The sequence below is a fragment of the Biomphalaria glabrata genome, chromosome 3, assembly GCF_947242115.1.
Source record: "Biomphalaria glabrata chromosome 3, xgBioGlab47.1, whole genome shotgun sequence".
Taxonomy (NCBI): domain Eukaryota; kingdom Metazoa; phylum Mollusca; class Gastropoda; family Planorbidae; genus Biomphalaria; species Biomphalaria glabrata.
In genome coordinates this window covers 43,572,074-43,578,092 of record NC_074713.1, presented here as the reverse complement: position 1 = coordinate 43,578,092, position 6,019 = coordinate 43,572,074, and the positions used below count along the sequence as shown (strand labels likewise).

The 6,019-nt window shown below is 43.0% G+C and overlaps 1 protein-coding gene across 2 annotated transcripts in view; it reads left to right on the top strand.

Annotated features, from left to right (window-relative positions):
• Window positions 1-6,019, top strand: part of LOC106063724 (uncharacterized) — a 90,210-nt gene that overhangs the window by 593 nt on the left and 83,598 nt on the right. For both annotated transcript variants that reach the window (XM_013222169.2, XM_013222167.2), the window contains exon 2: window positions 114-324. The gene's annotated coding sequence lies outside the window, so the exon portion shown is untranslated. The remainder of the gene's footprint in view (window positions 1-113; window positions 325-6,019) is intronic.

Here is a 6,019-nt window from a genome sequence, read left to right as displayed (position 1 = left end):
TTAGCTTTATATCTTAATTTAAATGATAAATAATTATGCAGATTAGATAAATATTGTTACCAAAACAAAAATATTAACTATAATAACCAATCCACCCCCCTTTTTTGTTTTAGATAGACTCGCCCAATTTACGAAACTAGGTCAAGTAGGGTTTAAAGTTCAGACACGAGGTTTTGTTATGCTTAAATTAGGCTAGCCGTAATCGTAATGCAACACTAGACTGACAGTCAACGGATGTAGATCTTCAACCCGAGTTCAATTTTAGCGAACGTGAATAGAGGATTAGCAGCAATACAGGTTAATCAATTCGAACTTAAACTTAAAGTAAGTTGTTTTATTTATTTATTTAACAAATGAACTCGTTGGTGTAGATATAGACCCAGAACAAGATAGATTACTCTTATTCTTAATATGTATGGTGTAATACTAATAGAGATAGTCTCTTTACAATGGTGTTCTGATCGGATAACCTTACACTGTTTAACATTAAACATCTGAAAGTTTCTGATTGAACCCTGATGTTACGGAAACTTTTAAAAATATTCATGTTTAAATAACTTCTAATGAACATGCCCCCATTATTTTATATTATAGAAATCAAAGGGCGAAGTGTTTGTTGTTGTTTTTCCAATAATCATTTTGTTCTTGACCACATTAGATATAATTAATCAGGATTCTAGGATTGTATTAATTTAATTAGGCATACAATAAAGCTAAAGCGTGAGATTGAATGGATCCAATTTAAACCATACACCTGGAACACATGCAGTCAAACTATAAGTCGTCCATGTCACCAAAATAAACTTACTGCCTATAATGAATTCATTTTAGTTTACCTCAGCGCATGATCACGTACACAGCATGTCAAACTTGTCTGGCGTCATGTTTTTTTTATGCTAGATCTGTGTATCATGGTCTACTTTTTTTTTTTTACACATCGTAACTTAGTATCTCAAATATTTCTTTCAACTCTCTGGCACCATTCTACAATTAGGTGTCTATGTCTAAATATCTCCACCTCTTCCACCCCCCCCCCTTTTTTTGTTGTTTTGTATTTCTATGGGCCTTCAATTGTGATCATTATTTACGTGTACTGGTTAGTGGGGCCTTAATGTATCCGCTTTTATACATGTTTGATATCAATAGTTCAACAGCAACTGGCTAGCTCGAGAGATAGCGTGAAGTAGGGCACGGATAGCACTTGAAATTCCCTCTGGCTTGAAGTAGTTTAAGTAAGCCCTTACGTTTTGGAAAACAATTTAGAATGAGACTTGATCCTAATGCCAGAGGACCAACACAATATCTGCATTGGTTGTGCTTGCTGGTAAACTAATGTAATGTCATGTCACATCTGCGACACACCCATGTCAAATGTTTAATGGCACACTAGACAAAAATTAATATTTCGCTTATACAAATCCTTTTTGTTTTCTGTTAAAGTAGGCCTATTGGCTTACTTGACTTTATTCTTCTGACTCCCAGTGGAACACAGTGGAACAGAGGGTCACATGAATAGCCTACTTCAGATAACTTCGCTATCGGACTCCGTTCTGGGCGATTGTTAGGTCATCCTGCCCTCCTTGCCTTTAGTCCTATTATTCTTCTTCGTGTTTGCTTTGGTCTCCAAGCATTTCTTTTCTTCCGTGGGTTCCAGGGAATTTTTCCCTTTGCATACATACACGTACACACACAAACACACCATTTTTTTCGAACGTCTTTTGTACAAATTGTACACTAGAATAGGTTATTTATAGAATATGGCATTTATGGAGTTAGCGAAACGACTGTAAATTCCTATCTTTTTTCAGCTAGGGGTCAGCGCTCCCCCAGTAGGGTCCGTGGCCAAGCCCCGGCGCCAAACATTATTTTATGTATTTGAAACTACAAAGATGCCTATTCTGAGGTGTCTGCACTACTGCAGTGCACTATCCTGCTACTCTTCAATTAAAACATTGTATGTAAAATGTGCTATTTACTGCACTTTATTAATGGATCAACTGGCATAAAAAACCCATAGCTAAGCCAAAATAGAAACTATAGTTTTGCTTTATTTTTTTATAAGGGGGTTTACCACAAAATCCCGCTCTGCTACGTTCATTGAATTAAATTAAGCGATTGTAGATTTGCTTTGCTTTTTATTGGAAAAGGATATTAACCTCGAAAATCCATTGGCTACATTTATGGAATTTAGAGACTGTAGTTTTCCTTTAGGTCTATATTAGCTTCGAGAAAAGGGTTTAAACTCACCCCCTCCACAAGCTCATGAAATATGGTGACTGTTATTTACTTTAATTTTTTTAATTGAAAAGCTTTTGGAAATCGGATAATGTAGTTTGCTTTTTTTTTTAATTGAACTAATCTATGCGACGCAGTGGGCCCCGCACTTTCATAGGACACGCGCTAATTCTAGGTGTATACAGCAGAGGTGTAATCAGCTCTAGGGACCTACTGGAATGTTCCGAGAAGGAAATAGTGGAGGGCATTGAAGGAGTCAGCCATGCCCGGCGCATTACCAGGCGCAGGGAGGGTGAGGAGGTCAAAACCGCCACTATTATCCTCACATTCGGAACTAGGACACCGCCAGAGTATGTGAAGGCAGGATACCTACGAGTTCCAGTGAGGCCCTACATACCTAACCCCATGAGGTGCTCCAAGTGCCAGGGTTATGGACACGGCGCGGCAGTCTGCAAGAGGAACACTGTGTGTGCCAGATGTGCTGGAGAGGGTCATGAGGACAAGGGCTGCACAGCCCAGTTCAAATGCCCAAACTGTCAAGCTGGCCACTCAGCCTACTCCAAGGACTGCCCTGTGTGGAAACAGGAGGTTGCCGTGCAGGAGTACAAGGCAAGAAACGGATGTACCTTTAGCCAGGCGAAATCGGCTGTACTGGCCCTACCCAAGGGCCAATTCGGCTTGACAAAGACCTACGCCCAGGCTGTTGCTAAGAAAGGAAGATCCATAGCCACACAGACGGACACATTGACCCCACCACCCCCTCCTCCTCCCCCAACTCAGAAGAAAACACCGCCAAAGAACACACCTCTGAAGAAACAAGAAAGCCCTGTTGTCATGCTAAAGAACAGGTTCTCTGTGCTCGCTGATGAGAGCATGGAGACTGAGCAGCATGTCAAAACCAATACTCCGGGAGAACCCGGAGACATCATGTCTGACACAGGTTCTCCTCAGAGAACCCAGCCAGACACCCCAACCTCTACCGAGTTAGAGGTTGACCAACTCCCTAAGGGGAGAAATCAAAGCGGAGAGGATGCCCGAGGTGAGAGAGGAGGAAATAACCTCCGCTCTAACCAGAGGGATCTCCCCTCTCCAGAGAGAAAGACCTCCCCCAAAAGGGGGTTGTCCTCCTCTCCATCCAAACCCAAGAATAAAAATACCAAGGTCACTGGAATAAAGGGAAACCCCTCCGGGGGCCTCCCAAGGCCAAATAGCTCCAAGTAGGTCATCTAGAATAAGCCATGGATTCCAGAATTGTACAGTGGAATTGTAGAGGCCTCAAGGCCAATTACGAGGAAATGCAGCTACTGATGGACTCTGAGACTCCTGTAGCTGTCTGCTTACAGGAAACATTTCTGAAAGATTGCATCAGCTTCCGAAGCTACCGTGCTTACACCAAGAATGTTGAGGATGCAGAGAGAGCATCAGGTGGAGTCTGTATCCTTGTGAAGGATAGCATCCCCCATGAGAGGGTAGAACTACAGACCACACTACAGGCCGTAGCAGCTAGGATAACCCTTCACAAGGTTATCACTTGCTGCAGCCTGTATCTACCACCAGGCGCTCCATTAAACCGAACAGACATGGAGGACCTATTGAAACAACTCCCCCGGCCTTATTTAATCCTTGGGGATTTCAATGCCCATAACACCATGTGGGGATCCAACAATACCGACACAAGAGGTCGTATGCTGGAGGATATCTTCCTCCAACATGATTTATGCATACTTAATGATGCATCACCGACCTACTTGCACCCAGGAACTGGATCATTCACATGCATTGACCTCACCGTATGCGTCCCCGGACTTCTGGACGATTTTAAATGGTCAGTTAGCAATGATCTACGGGGAAGTGATCACTTCCCAATCATCATTACTAACAATCTCCCTTCATTGGGACGACCTCAGCGGTGGAAACTGAATAAGGCCGATTGGGAACAATTCCAAAAAAGATGCTCTGAGGATATCACAGAAAATATCCTCCATGAACAGAACCCAGCTGATACCTTTGCTAGCAAGCTACTAAGTATAGCCAGGAAAGTTGTACCCCTAACCTCTGCAAATCCAAAACGGCCTAGCAAACCATGGTTTGATACAGCTTGCAAAAGTGCTATTGGTGATAGGAAAAAACGACTGGCTGCATTTATAAAGAATCCTTCCCAGGAAAACCTAAAGCTATTCAGGATAGCTAGAGCAAAGGCTAGACAAACCATACGGTCAGCCAAAAGGAATTCCTGGAGAAGTTTTGTCGGCAGTCTGGATGCCAAAACTTCTGCTAGAGTGGTTTGGAAGGCAGTAAGGCGAATCAAAGGGAAAGAATCAAATGCAATAGGGCATTTGAAAAACCAAGGACGAACTGTCACGTCCCCCAGAGAAATAGCTGACTGCCTTGCATCCTCAATAGCAGAAAAATCATCCACTGCACACTACACGCCAGAGTTCCAAAAAGTCAAAACCAGGGAGGAAAGACACCCCATTGATTTCAGGTCAGAGAACAATGAAGACTACAACAAACCGTTCTCGCTTGAGGAACTGAGGGAATCGCTGGACAAGTCACATGACACAGCGCCTGGAGAAGACGAAATCCATTACCAGTTCCTCAAGCACCTTCCCGAACCCTCATTGGCAGTCCTACTAGGGGTCTATAACTGTGTGTGGCAAACAGGCGCTTTCCCAAACAGCTGGAGGAAAGCCACAGTTATACCGATACCTAAACCGGGAAGAGACGGCTCTGACCCAGCTAACTATCGACCAATAGCACTAACAAGCTGCATCTGCAAAACCATGGAAAGAATGATTAACAGTAGGCTGGTCTGGTACCTGGAAAGGAATAAAGTGATCTCAAACTACCAGTGCGGATTCCGGCAGGGGCGGACAACAACTGACCACCTGGTAAGGCTGGAAGCTTATATTAGAAATGCATTACTCAGAAGAGAACATCTAGTAGCTGTATTCTTCGATATAGAAAAGGCCTATGACACAACCTGGAAACATGGCATTCTACGTGACCTGGCGCTTATGGGGCTTAAGGGACACCTCCCCCGTTTTGTGGAGGAATTCCTGAAAGATCGAAAATTTCAGGTTCGAGTGGGCAACTCCGCTTCTGACACTCATGACCAGGAAATGGGTGTACCCCAGGGCAGCATTCTGTCAGTCACCCTGTTCAACATTAAAATAAATAGCATCATAAATGCGCTGTCCCCTGGCATAGAGTGCTCTTTGTATGTCGATGACTTTGTCATTCTTACTTATGGGAAAAACATGAACACCTTAGAAAGGAAATTACAGTTATGTTTAAACAAAATTCAGGGTTGGGCAAACTATAATGGTTTCAAATTCTCAGACTCCAAAACAGTTAGTATGCATTTTTGTAATCTAAGGGGACTCCACCCAGACCCTGAACTATTTATACACAAAAAGAAGATCCCTGTCGTGAAAACTACAAAATTTTTAGGCCTCACCTTAGATTCCAAATTTAATTTTCTCCCCCACATTAAGGAACTTAGGAAGAAATGCCAAAAGTCATTAAACATACTAAGAGTACTCAGCCATACGGACTGGGGAGCTGACAGAGATACCTTGCTGCTGCTCTATCGGAGTCTAATTCGATCCAAGCTAGACTACGGATCCATAATATATGGAGCAGCAAGGAAGTCGTACCTAAAAATACTGGAACCAATACAAAATGCTGCCCTGCGTCTCTGTCTCGGCGCGTTTCGTACATCACCTATCCCAAGTCTCCATGTGGAGGCTGGAGAACCCCCCATGGATATAAGAATGAAAAA